Source organism: Thermobia domestica, chromosome 8, assembly GCF_964235325.1.
Source record: "Thermobia domestica chromosome 8, izTheDome1.hap1.1, whole genome shotgun sequence".
In the NCBI taxonomy this organism is placed as follows: domain Eukaryota; kingdom Metazoa; phylum Arthropoda; class Insecta; order Zygentoma; family Lepismatidae; genus Thermobia; species Thermobia domestica.
This window is the reverse complement of record NC_137461.1, coordinates 122118517-122133915: the sequence shown is the minus strand read 5'-3', so window position 1 is coordinate 122133915 and position 15399 is coordinate 122118517.

Below are 15399 nucleotides of genomic sequence, written 5' to 3'. Positions count from 1 at the left end.
ATGTTTCCGAGGGCCAGGACGGGCCTGAGTACTGTTATAGTTGTACTGTTACATTTTTTGTAGTGAAAAGGTGATGAATAAGAAGGTATTAATACTTGATGCAAGACATACCAATGTTTCGCTTACGAAAGAATTAAGCATTCTCAAATATTCACTTTTAGTGTAGAGTTCTTTAATATTATTTACCTTTCAGGTATTTCGCATGCATAAATTACATACTTAGGCAATATTCGTACTATCTGATATATTACGTTTCTTCTGTAAATTTTATCGTTCTTAATCGTAACCCGGAATAGACTGAATATATTAGTAGTTTGTTAATTAGTTTCTGTTCTCTGTAAGCTTCTAATTCTCGGCTTCTTATAAAGTCTGAAACATAATCACAATTAAGACAATAAGAGCAGAAATACAAACGAAAAAGACTCAAAGGATCACTTCACTAGAAAGTTTTCACCTTTATTAGATACGTATATCTGTAAGCACTGTTTGCTATTTTATTTATCACTCATTATTTCAATCAGATGTATCACTTCATATGCATTGATTGTAGCATTGACTCAATTTCGGATCGAACTTTCTGGATAAATCTGTCAGAATCTGATACGTGAGTTAGTTCCCTGATCTACAAATACACCTCACATAAAATATATATATTATCTTTCAGTAAGAATGTTTCGCATACTATAATTTGTTTGTGTGACTTTAACCTTGGAATCCAGGGAAAACAATGATAACTGTCACGCTATTGCAATTAATTGTATTACCATAGGTAATACCAAGTGGGGAAAGATCTAATAGAGGACGTATTTATAGGTAAAACTTGTGTATTAATCAATGGATTCTCCGTTATAATTGCTAACATATATCGATTTACACAAAGGTTTCTGTTACAGGTTAGTTTGTTGGTTGTTTCGATTTTTTTAAAAAAATGTTACCATGAAGTAATATGGTAAAGAATCGCTTGTATTGCTAACGAACGTGCTTATTCCACGAAATAGGTAGTAGAGAAATATTGGAAAACACTTGAGAACTACTTACGTGAAAATAACAACAGAAATAAAGTTCTCAATGGTAGTAAGTCAAAACGTGTTCATACTTGATTCTAAAAAAAAAAAACCTTTGTAAAGTTTTTTTTAAACTAACTTATGACTATGACTGACTTATTGAAAAAAAATCTTATCGTTCTATATCCAGTTAGACTAGAATCTCGTAAAGGAAATATTGGTTATCTAATTAGAAACAGTGGCAAAATGCAAAAGAAAAAGTGCCAATGTCATTTTAAAAGTGTTAAATAGCGTTAGTATTTAATAGTCAAGTGTGTATATTTTTTGCTTGTGGTAATCAATTTTAAAGTATTTTCATAATAAATAAAGTGCAATTTGGTATCGTAGCACTCTGTTTCACTTATTTATATATTTGGACCATGCTTATTATATTTATCTTTATTTGTTTATGTTTCTCCGAGTCACTTTCTTCTATTGTGATTTGCTTGTTAAGATCGAGTATTTTATTACCATCACTTGCAATCAGAGCAATGAATCAGAACATTAAACTACGTTTGTCATAAACTATATTGTTTCGAAGTTTTAAAACAAATTAACATAAACTACATTCATTAAAATGATGTTACATTACAAACCATTTATTTCTGAATCTTTTCTCCAGGTAAAAATAATTATTATGACTTTGTGTAGTTATGATTTCGTGTCAAAAACAAATGGCACTAACTTGAGATAAATAACTGTTAAAAACGAAGTAAATAAGTAAATAAAATAAGTCATAATAAACATACTCCATGGCAGTCTTGGGAAGTAACGTAACGCAAATAACGCGTTACTTGTAACGCGTTACTTTTTAAGTAACGTTCCCTAGTAACGCGTTACATTTTTTCCAAAGTAACTGTAACGGTAACGCGTTACAAATTTTTAAGTAACGTACCTAGTTTGCGTTACTTTTTTCGCGTTACATTTAGGATGAGTAACTACAATATATGTATATTTTTTTCGGAAACAAATGTTTCTTTCCTTTAAGTGAATTTCTCAGAACGGAACAATGGAGCATGAATGATGTCAGTGACCGACAATTCCTGCACTGTTCGCCTTTTCCCGTTTCGCCTTATGACCTCTAGCAATGAAATTAGCATGTAAAACCTGTAATCACTTTTCATCTTAATGCAATGTGGAACGGGAAATCTTGATGTGCTTTTTCCCGTTTCGCCTTACGAACTTTACGTTGGTAGACTTGCAAATACATTCATGGATACAATTTGATATGTTTATTTACATAACAAAATATAGTGCCACTTGCTGCTTTTGGAAGATGAGGACAGCTTCAGGGAAATCACGTGTACTGATTGCAAGCACCTGGAAGATTTTGTCTTAGATTTTGACAGCTCCAAATCAATACATTCAGTGAGTGAACTACGAGTGCAATGGTACTTGAAGTCTATTTTACTTTGAATGGTATTGTTTTTATAAAGATGGAAAACGAAAATATTTTATCGTTCGAACATTTGAAAGAATACTTTTTCTTAAAAGCTGAAGATAATACTGAACAGCAGTGAACAGTCAAAAGTAATATTCTCGAGTCGAGTTCCGAACTGTTTTTGACGTCGAATTTCGAGTCGAGTCGAGTTTGATAAGTGGCTCGCTCGTTTTAACTCGTTTTGAAATGATGGGTTGATTACACTGGAAAGCGAAAGCCATGAGAAATGTAAGCTAAGCAGTAATATGGAATACTTTTAGTGTTGGTCACGAGAGGGGACACTGCTCGCATCTCGTATCTCGATAGCGAGACTATAAGAGATTTTTTTTTTATAACAAGCTTAGCTCGGTTCGGCTTAACTAAGCCGATGGCTCGAGCCGGCTCGCTTGGGGTGAACCATCGGATCGAGCTGGCTTGGTTGGGATAAGCCATCTGCTCGGTTCGACTCAACTGAGCGAAGGGCTCTAGCTGTCTCGGTTGGGTGAGTTGTTGGCTCAGCTCACTTCTCGGTTTGAGTCGATAGTGAATGAGCTGTGAGCCGATCTGCTCGAGTCGTTGACAATTCTAAACCCGGGTCGAGCAGTTTTGAAGATATTTGGCCAGTGCCCTATATCTTTTAACAACGTTTGGCTCGAGCCTGAATACTCTACCTAGACCCTCAACCCAAATTCAGAAGCTCGTGAACAATGTCCTTTACTCCTAGACTTCACGACTACCGAGGTTGGCAATCAACTACTTTTTTAGTATTCATATATAAACCGCCTATCTTTCATGTTTATACAAGTGTTGTTATAATAATAATAATAATAATAATAATAATAATAATAATAATAATAATAATAATAATAATAATAATAATAATAATAATAATAATAATAATAATAGAAGAAGAAGAAGAGGAAAGAAAGAAAGAAGTTGTAGTAGTAGTAGTACCATTGATAATAATTATATTGTCTATGTAAGATACTTGAAGAGAGTACTCGAAACTATACACCAGATTTGACTCGACTCGACTCGAAACTCGACCCGAACTCGAGTCGAGTTGGAGGAAATTTTTCAAGCCGAGTTCTCGGGTCGAGCTCAAAGATGTCTGTTTCTAGTCGAATCGAGTTTCAAAGAAAACTTGCTCGAATTTACTCGTGCCCATCCCTAAGAGTAACGCAGTATGACATTTTAGTCAATGTTACATTACACTAAAATGTTCATATAGTTGTCAAGTAAAAATTTGTTCTTGCATTTACATAAATCGATTCAGAACGTGCAATAGTAGTAATAATAATAATAATAATAATAATAATAATAATAATAATAATAATAATAATAATAATAATAATAATAATAATAATAATAATAGCAGTACGGAAAACTAAGTAATAATATTTTTTCCACATATTCAAAGTTTCGGACCTAAAAGTAACGCGTTAGTAACGCGTTACTTTCAAAGTAAAGTAACAGTTACTTTTGTTAGGCAAGTAACGCGTTACTAACGCGTTACATTTTAAGAGAAAGTAAAGTAACTTGTAACGCGTTACATTTTTACAAGTAACTTACCCAACACTGCTCCATGGTTCTGGATAATCATAACAACATTTAAAACACATCTCTGACCAGAACAAAATTAATCATATGTTAAAATAAGTCAATGAACAAAAAAATGATACCATCTACAGTGTATATACTGCCAAAAATAAAATAATATTTAAACACTTTAAAAATAGATTCTATACTTATCGCAAAAACACTAATTCTAGAAGCTGTGTTCCAGTATGATATATTTAAAACACTTCTTCTAGTCCAGCGCTTTGGAAATGAAGTTATGTCGTATTTTTTTACAGACATACTTCGACATATCTGAAATACAGTTTTAAAAAAACTCAATTATGATGACTTTATATTGACCTAGCGATAAGGATTTAGGATTTAGATTTCTGGGCTTTCGGCATCTAAGGCCATTTAGCTCGTCACGATGTGAGGGATAACGTTCCTCGGCGAGCACACTATCCGGGGAAAGGGAAGGAAGAAATTATTGGGGAAAGAAGGAAACGGCCTGGGACCTATAAGTTAGGTACCATCCTGGCATTTACTGGTATGAATGAGGAAAATCCAGAAAACCCCCATTCAGGGTAGCTGGCCTGAAAAAGCGTATTACACTTTTTCGACCCAGTGACCCACCGGGAATCGAACTCGGGACCGCTCGCACCGAAGGGCCTAACGATAAGATATATAAACCCAGACAACACAAGATATATGGTACACATGTTATGTACGTTTGCTATTCCTTCCTTTCCCATATGCATTACACTTGCACTTGTACATGGATACTGCACATGTGTACGTGAACACGTAGTGTATGTGTGAAGCACGAACACTGATCCACATGTTCATATGCACTGTTTTTGGAAGGAGTATGGACCCGTGCCGTACAGTTGAAGAGATGTTCGAACTCGCATGCCAGGCTCATGGGCAAAGCCAACCTCAAATTCAATAATTGAGCGGGCAAACACACTTGAGGATACGTCTATAGCGAACCAGAACATAAGTGCGAGCAAACCAAGCCCTAAATGAAGACAATAAGCAAGAGCACATAGGCACATGGGATACTTGTTGATAACGAGCCCGAGCCTTTGGCGAACACGAACTTAGTGACGGCAATGGGGGCGACAACGAGATGTCATGAGCCTTATCGAGGCTAGCGAGCCCAGAGTGAGTGTGGGTATGAGACTCTGAGCATGAGCTCTTTTAAAGGCAGTGAGCCTCAGTCCATAATTAAACTGAGCCTGAGACAAAAGACAATAGAATAAGATAAAGGAAATAAGTACATCCATGCGCATTAAATCTTCGTGTATACTATAGTTTGATTTTTTTTTTTTTTGCATTTATAACATTTACCCTTATGCCTTTGGTTGAGAGATTAGTGAGTTGGAGATGATAGAAAATGTTCCTTGTATGAAAATTATAAACAAATAATGAAACAAAAATAAGCTGGATTGAGTGAATCCTGGCAATCGTGTTTATGAGGATTTTTTGAAGTAGTGATTTCCATTAAAGGTGATGGAAAAAAAACAAAAGAATGGGAGGGAAGGAAAGTAAATGTTGATTCTATTGGATTAAACCTAGTGTCTAGAATGTCTGCAAAATATATAAGTAGTTACTATAATCAATATTTCTTACATAAACATACAAAGAAAGCAGAATACTCTTCTTTTAAAACTTAAAGCAACTCACTGCAACTAGAAAATCTAAACACACAAAAGAATAGGAAGGTCATCCAATGGACTCACCGTGGATGAGAGAGCAGAGTAAAAGATTACGAACTCGTAATGCATTTTGACACTGGATTGAATCTCATTCTCTTTTCATTCCTTTAACTCTTTTTCTTCTCTTTTCTTTTTTTTTGTATTTCTCATAATAATTATTATACTTAACAAGATTTTCATATTAGTAAGAACCGAAACAATGTAATAAGAAATTAACTTTTGTTAAGTTATTTCTTTAATCTACATGTTTACTGAAAAGCACAGTACTGTATGGTTGCTTCTCTCGCCATCTTGATGCAACTTCTAACTCAGATAACTCGAGTAGGAAAAAGAGTGAGCCATAAGATCATAAATGACACATCATTACAGGATCGTTTCCAATCTCATTACCATAGGCATTATACAAGTAATGAAATAGAAAGATTATCGTTTTGAGGGAGGAATACAATCACAATCACAAGTTTGACGAGAGGGGGTGACGATTTTGTTTCAATCTACATAAATTGTATAAGTTTAGGTGCATGAAACACGAATACTTTGAAGGGACAGTATAAGTATGAACCAAATAAAACACAGTTCTGACCAGAGCAGAATGAAATATATTAAAAACTATACTTACAATGTGTTACAGTTTCAAGGACCTAACGTCCTCTTCATCAGTATGAACCAGAACTATACTATTCTAAAATAGATAGTAGAATGAAATATTGTCATTAAAAGATTACAACAAAATGATGTAAGGAACTATTTTTCTAGCGTGAGAACACATTAACAATATTTCATTAAATTTTGGTGATGCGGATTACGAACTTTGTCGCTGTGTATTCCTCTTCAAATATAGTTTTAAAGGTTACAACTATTTGCAATACTTTTAAGGAATTGAAAATCAATCAGTTTTAAAAAGTGCTGAATGAAGCCAACTATACTAACCAGATAAACAAAAAAATAAAGTCTTGAATATACGTTATTAATATTAGGTTAGTACGACTGAAATGTCCAACTGACATGTGTCACTTTCTGTTTTTTTTTTTTTTTTTTTTTTTTTTTTTTTTTTTTTTTTTTTTTACAAAAATGGAAACTACAATATCAGATTAATCAGTGGTTTCAGTCTAAAGCGATATATCTTGGACATCATTCAACCAACCATTAAACTCCCTGACGAAACAAGTAGCGTGTAGTGAAGAATACAAAGAATTCGTTAATTGCATATTGCACCGGCGAGATTTCAGGAAAGCTCTTCTTTGCCAGAAGCTATTGAAATACCAGAAGAGTTCGACGGTTACATTAGAATTTAGCACCCTTTTTAGCTGCAAGGTTATATGAGATGAAAACCTACATCTTAGTATAAAATCCCAACACATTAAATCTCGCCGAGAGCCAAACCCAGATTTAGTGGTCGCGATGTCAGGACAATACGTTAAATGAGGAAAGATGATATATTACAGATCATGGGAGTCTAGTCTAGATTGTATGCATTGAAGTGTCCATGTAGGCGTGCATCGAAGAAAACAGAACACCATTGTTGTATGCTTGCGGACAGATTTACAATGTATTTCATGAAGTTCGACATTGTGTTCAGATCCCGAGCGATAGTTTCATCTCGACGGAAAAAGACATGATTTTACCATAGATCAGGATAGTATCAAGAAAACTTTCTGCAGATGGAGGAGTGGTTTCGGAAATCATGCTGGATGCAGATCACTCTCCTGATCATTTACGATTGTCATAACATTCATTTCAGACAGGAAGTGACAATGCTATACAGGAGAGCTTACCAATTATTCCGCACAATCAGAAAATTGCACACCTCCAGACGGCGCGGCGGTGGTCTTCCATCTGATCGATGTCGACTCATGTTGTAACATTAAGTCCAACTTTTTTACGTTATCAGTTGCACAGATCCACCTAATTATAGTCATTTGGCTTATGCCAAATTCGTCCGTAATATCATGAATACATTTCCGAGGGTCCGCTTGCATAGTATTGTTGAGGAGATAATGAGAACGTGGTGTTGGTCGTTAGCAGTGGGCCTCAGTTTTTAACTAGAAAGAGGAAGATAGACTAATTGGGTCATTTGGCTGAGAGGGAACTATATCATCAGGAGAGTGCTAGACGCTATAGTGGAAGGAAAAAGAGGAACGGAAGAAAGACACTACAATTGATAGATGGTATTAAACGAGCAATTCTTACATGGAGACAAAGAGGTTAACTGAGAAGCATGGAGCATGGAAGCTTCTCAGTTTTCGTCTAGTGACTTGCAAATAATGGTGATATCGACATGCTGATATGGTGACCAACCACATGCCAGCTAACTGAATATAAAGATCAAGACACATTATCGGAAATACATATTTACTGAATTTTCAGCACCGCGGGAGTAAAAATCGTTGCGTGAGTACCTTAGAATTATGACACATGTATTTTGGATAGAGCACATATTAGTTCCTAAGTGAAGTCTTGATCCGACAACGGTAGGTCCCATAGTTTTGGAGCTATGAACTCTTAAAATTCATTTTTTCACGTTTTCGGCAGCTTGTAACTCCGAAAGGTAGCATTTATGCACCCAGGTTGGTTCATCTTTTCGTTTTATCTTAGTGTCAGGAATCACCTCCTAAATGTTGTCGGTGTTGTTTTGAAACATCCTGTATATATTTCTTGTGCACAATACATCTGACAATATTCGAACTACATATATTCCATGACAAACTACACAGCTGACTATTATTCTCAAAAGGATACGTTGGTAATCTATTTAGCACATTGCTGGCAGTTTAACACTCGAACACCCATGATTTTGAACCCTTAAACGCCCATGGGTGAATAATTTATCTTCAATGCTTTTAATGTGCTTGTCATTAAGCAAATGTTGAGAATAAGCCATAAGTCAATTCTGTGATTCCTATTTTATCTCTTTCACTGGCGTAACAATGTCAATCAGATAGGTAAAGGGGGTTCTGGGTGTCAGAGTAAGAGAGAAATTTGGACAATTCGTGCTTAGTTAACTATATTTCGGCAAATGTTAGGCGTGACTGTTTGACTTTTATCCAGGACTGTAAACTAAATTTTTACACACATTGTCGCAATTTGGTTTTTGTACTTTTTTACATCTAATACAGCTTGCACTTTGAAACTTGGTAATATGTGGGTTGCATTCACGTTTTCTTCTTCTCATGTAATCAATAAGAAAATCCTCGGTCAATTTCTGAATAAATCCTCTTTTCTTGTTATGCCCAGTCCTATTATAAATATGTGGAAGATAGTTGCATTGCTACCATCCAGTACTGTCTGGTTTTGAGTCAACGAACCAAATAAATGAGGTGAGGTGAGGTGATTTTGAGTTTAACGTCCTTTTCAGCTGCGAGGCTATATGAGACGGGACTTACTGATTAACGTGGAATCCAAACCACATGAGCTCCCGCCGGGAGAACCACATAAATGAACTGAGTGTTTTTCTGGAGAAGAGATATTCATTGATAATTATGTACGGTTATGTGCAGTGAAAGAAAAGTTGACATTTTAATGAATCTACTCTAGAACTCAGTAAATAACGCAAACCTATCATTTTCTAGATGCTGGTTGCATGTCGTTTGTACGTCAATATGAGAAATATCAATAGCACGACAAAGCAAATGCAAGCCATATTGTTCCTGTACAAATTGCTCACCATAAATTTCAGACCATATTCTATGAACACCATTATTCTTATAATGATACAAATTATATGCATATATTATTCTAAGAAACACCTCGAATTACCTCATTTCGATTGACTACTGTTCGTTCTTGAACATACGAAGAGTCTATTTCTACTCAAATTTTTAATGCGCGATTACATTACTAGTAACCAACAATTCCCATGCAATTGTCACACTATCTATTGTTACACTGTATTACCCTCCGCGTGTGAAGTTTCGCTTATGCTCTCCTTTAGAACCATGGGAAATTGCATTCAGCACGCCTTCCCAATGTACGTATATTCACCACATAGAGCCTTTCCCCAGATATTTATATTCTGTTCCACTTATCCCCTCACGCCATCTTCTTCCAAACTGTACCTTCGATGTGCCAAGCGATATCGAATATCTGGCACTCACTTTATCCTTCTTAAATGTTCATGTCTGATGTCTCTTTTCACACACCTGCCATTTTCACCTCAATTGCTTGAAGAGATTTAATTTGAATTCTTTGCAGCAATTTGCTTTCATAATATGTCTCAGTTTCCTATGTCTGCGAATTTACCTCATCGCATCAAACTTCTCACTTCATATTTTTGAAATTCTGCGAAGGTCTCATCCTTAGAAAGTAAATACAAGGTGTAAACAACGATCAACAAAAATGCTATGCTCTCTGTGAACACAAGGTAAGAACTACTGCAGTAGGTTTTGCAACGAACAGAAGAATGGCGATACAAGAAACTATTAGATATATCTTCGGAATTGTCAACTCTAGTGTAAAGAATATTCTTACATTGTTTATTTACTTGTAAGTTTTATATATGTAATCAAAAATTTAATAATAACAAAAACTAATCATTGATTGCTTCTTGGCATATAATATTATTATTACGAAAGTAGATACACTTACTGCATTATAAGAAAAAATGCAAAATGTAATAAAAATTGCAATAAAAGTTATTTCTTGCAACACTAAATCAAAGCTTCATTATTATTGACAAGTAGCCCACTGTCGGGCGTTCGAGGTAAACTGTTGTTTTTTTTAAATCTTGAGGATTTTCTCTGGGAAAATTGTTTAGCTCAAGTAATGAAAAGTCACGAAAGGAATCCAACCTGCGTTGAACGTTAACGGTCTAGTAAACAAAAGACTCGGAAAGGATAATTTGAACACCCTCGAGAGTTTTAATGTTAAACACATAATTACAATAGATAATGCTTTTTAATGTTCCTGAAATACTAGATTAGCTTATATTAGTTCGAAGGATTAGTAACGTAATCCTCCTGGATCCCAGAAAAACAATCTAGCAATATATATTTTTATTTATTTTACTTTCTTTAAGCCAAAACATATTTTTCATGGAGAATCAAAATAAATTACGTGTAATGAGCTCAATATTTATGTTGGTGTCGTCAATAGTAATCTAAACATAAGAAGAAAAGAACCACAATGGCATAAATTCTAGAATCAATTGCACTAGAAACCATCATGTCATCCTAGATATGAAAGGTTGCCGACACTAACAAAGTCATAGTGCTATATACAACTTTTAAATTGTGAATTGAAATCAATAGTGTTTTGAAAATAATTAGCAAAGTAAATCGCAAATCAATCTTAAACACAGGTTTTCATTCCCGTTCATAATAGAATTATGTACATTGTTTCCAATAGACATAAAGATCATAATGCCGTTGACAGCAATTTGGTATCTCAACTCTTTCAGGAACTACGAACAAATGGTAAAATTTGATATATTTGCGGGAATTTTTAAATCAATTTCTGATTTACTTTGATTCCAAAACATTACAATAGGTTTAGGTAAATTTAATTACAAAATGTTCTTGGAATTGCATAATTTTGAGTAGTATTGCAAACTTTATCAGTATTTACTATACCTTACGAACGATTTGAGATATCAAGTTGCTGTAAACGGCATTATGATCTTCACACCTGTTGAAAATGCATCTATGCAATTAGATGAAATACTTATCTAAACAGTTTTTCGAAATAAGAACTTTTGAAAAAAAAAGTCAAATTTTCAATCTGTTGCAACTTCGTTATTATTCATTTGAAAACCGTCATATCATGATCATAGTATTAGACAATGAATCACTTTGAATTTGCCGTATCTGTCTGTTTCACTTGCATTTTTACTGCTGTAGAGATCAGAAAACATTGATTTTTGTGATGGTGTAGTTTGCAATACTGAATAATAAATATAACATTGTAAGTTTTCGTTTGACATATAGATTTGAAATTTGTAATAGTCTGACGTAATGTTATTTAAAATAATAGTGAGTTAGCAACAGTGTTAACCTTGTGATATCAGACAGTATATCCAACAGTGTTTTGCTGATATTTGCATGCTATAAAATTTAAGCATTATTTGTCCATTGATTTAAAAGTTACAAGGGCGTTTGAAGATAAATGTATCACCCTGATAATACCGCACATCCGGTGGAAGAGTGTTACAACTCAAAAATGGAAATTTTTGGGTTATCATCGTTCAAAAGAGAACATATAAAGAGAAACATATAAAGAGAAACATACAAAGAGAGCTCTACCTGGTGGTATTTTCTAGTAATCCAGGGAGCGATTTTGATACAATAAACTTTCAAAGTGATGTTTCCACAAATGTGTACATTTTACTTGTAACAGTCTTCAACCGGTTGTGTGATATATATATTTTCTCATTAGAGTCAGTTCAGTGCAAATGCCAGCAAATGCGCAAAAGAAGTTTCAACAACACACTGATAATATATATTTTTTTATTACGGTGAAAAGGTCATATTACATATTGCAAAATAGTTACCACTATAATACCGTCGCTTCAATATATTTAAACAAATTTACAATGTACTACATCATTTTACGTACAAAAATTTCCATAAAACTAACCTAAATTATATCATTTTACTATGATGATGGTTTTGTATTTTTGCACGCTTTTGCAACCTTGCATGGCTATGAGAAATATTAAATTAAGTTAACTGGTGACGCACCTCTATGCTGATTTCGTTAAAAGACAATACACTACGTCGCTCAACGAAGATAAAGTTTTATCATATCATTCTCTTGAACTATTTTTTTTTACATAATGTTACATCATATTTGATTTGAATATTGCAAACTTATTTTTCTTTCGCTCATAAATATTCCGCAATTTGCTCAATATAAATATTGTTTTATGTTCAGAAATCATGTTAAAATTGTTTTTGTTCCGCTTTCAGGTGTTTTGTAGATTTTACTTATTTTAGTCTTTCTTTCTTTCTTTTACTTGTTTTAGTTTCAGCGATAGGAAATGAAATGTAACATGTTAAATATTTGGAAAAGAGAAAAGAATGATTTATTTAGTATGCTTAAGATAACTCCTAAAAATATGCATATTTTAAGTTTGAAAATAAAATTGCTACCATTCATTGGTGCTGCTGGTCAATAATATAACATCTTAACATTCAAGGAAGTTCAAACATGTACAGTTAACTTCTTTACACACAAGATGTTGTCCTGCCCTTCCTTCTGATGTTAACGCTCAACGGAAATAAATTTAATGCAGTAATACATCCAAGTGCTCAATGTAGGGAGCCCGTACCCCAAGGAATCGAACATGTAAAAATGAAATTACTATTAGATATAAAAGCAAATCAAAAATATCAAAAGTGTGATTAAGATTCATGGTATTATTGAATTAGAAAGTAGGTAACATGATACATGCATATACATATAGATATACAAACATAAATCAGTAAACATGAATCGATGACGTTGCTAAATCACATTATCTGTACATGACATTAATACCAATTTAATCCTTTATATATAGCAGCGGAATTCCACAATTCGTCCAAAGATATTGGAAATTAGGACGTCGGTAAGTATCATATGTAAGTATCGTTTACTTTATTTTACTATTAGTAGTTTTAGAGTAGTTGTGGGATGTTCAATAAATTTTATGATCATATTATGTATAACTTTATATTCTTTTCTTTTACGAGTATATATACTTGGGATATGCTAGTATTAGTTAAATTACTGTTAGTAATAAATGATTAATTTTATTACAGTTGGCTATACTGGTCCTACATTTGCTTGAGATAGCTCCAGATGAATATAACAGGTGACGTATATTGCTTTGGTAAACAAGGTTGTATGTATATATTATTATTATTATTTTCTAAATATTATTATTTATATTCATAAAATTATTCATTAGTGGTATTCGACATTTTGTTCCATTATCATTAATAAAATTTAAAAAAATTTTCCCATAATCTTGTTGCTTCTTTACATACATACATACATACATATATATATATATATATATATATATATATATATATATATATATATATATATATATATATATATATAATTAAACATACCTCAACACCCTTGTACCAAACAATTAATAATCTATAGCTCCAGTATGAAATGGTCTGAATGAAAATTGTAATTATAATTAAAATACCTCTACAGCATATCCTAGTAAACTTCAGATACTTCCGTCAACACCAATGATCTTTCAGTAGCCATACTTCGTCGATTTTCATCGAAAATTATATGTGGAACTTCCAAAACCATTTGCTGATCCGTGGACAGAAAATGGGTCATAATTACTAAAATTTAGATAAAGTCCCAAGACATCTGATTTTATTAGTGAGAACTCGGAGTGGGTTCAGCTATTAGCACATCATTTCTTCAATTTCCATCTGGCTTAGATAATATTATAAATAAACTTTAGATATGGTTAGATGTAATTCTAAGTTGCACTTTCAATCGTAATATTTTTGAAACAATCTTGCAACTCTTTCCGTTCCACGATTTATTATTTGAAACAGTCAGTACTTTAACTTAACATTTTTTAACAAATTGTAGCACTTTTTTAGTTTGTTTATTATTCGACAAAAGAATAATTTATTAGGTCTTAGTTACTTTCTTCTTTTTTGTATGTTAGAATTTTATGCTGCAGAATTGAACATTTTTCGTCAATACTTGGAATGATTGTAGCTTTGATAACATTACGTTGAAACTTCAGAATAAAATTAAAAACATAATTTAGTTATCATTATTGTAAGCAAATAAAAACATATTGAATAATCACGCTACTATCGAGTAGTTTGTAATGCCATCATGAAACGTGGGGCATTATAATGTTCTAATAACTAGTGAATACGTCTCTATACCTAAGACTCTGACGAGTCTGAGAATGAAACTGCCTTCCTGTAAATAACGAAAGTAGAAAAATCTGCAATTAGGTGGAAGAGAAAAACATCAGGACGTCTAAATAGGCAGAGAGCATTCGAGAATAGGCAAATATTAAAGTTAAAGGAATCTTGTGAGAGCACTAATAGAAGAAACATCATCATCATCTATAGAGATATTGGTGAGTATAATCTTCCTATTTGACTACTATCGACATTATAAAACTTGACTTCCGCATTCACATCAAATTACATATCTATTAGTTGACCGTGTACTCTTTAGAACACCAAGAGAAATCTACACTGTAAAAATTTCATAGGATAATTTACAAAAGAGAGTGGCAATTTGTTTGTCAATCCTCCATGTATATCAATTTATCCCTATAAAGTAAAATTACAAATATGAAATGGTGTTAAATTACATTTTTATCAATAAAAGTGTCATATTTTCTTATAACTGTACTGTAAATTTGTAAAGAAAACAGAAAATTTTGTAATTTAATCTAACGAATGTATATCAATTTACAAAATGAAGGGTAAATGATTTTGCATTGATATTTGGCAATTTAAATACATAAATTTTTCCAGTGTATTTTGCAATTTAGCTTAATCTGACATTCCTTGTTTCATTGGTTTTTTCTTAATTGGATTTCAACACAGTTTTCCTATGATATTAATTTTAGTAATTCAAATAGGTATAAATCTCCCTCACCATCAGCTGCTTATATTTAGATATTAAATATCAAATATCTGACCTACGAAGGGTTATTTTATAATATTTTTTA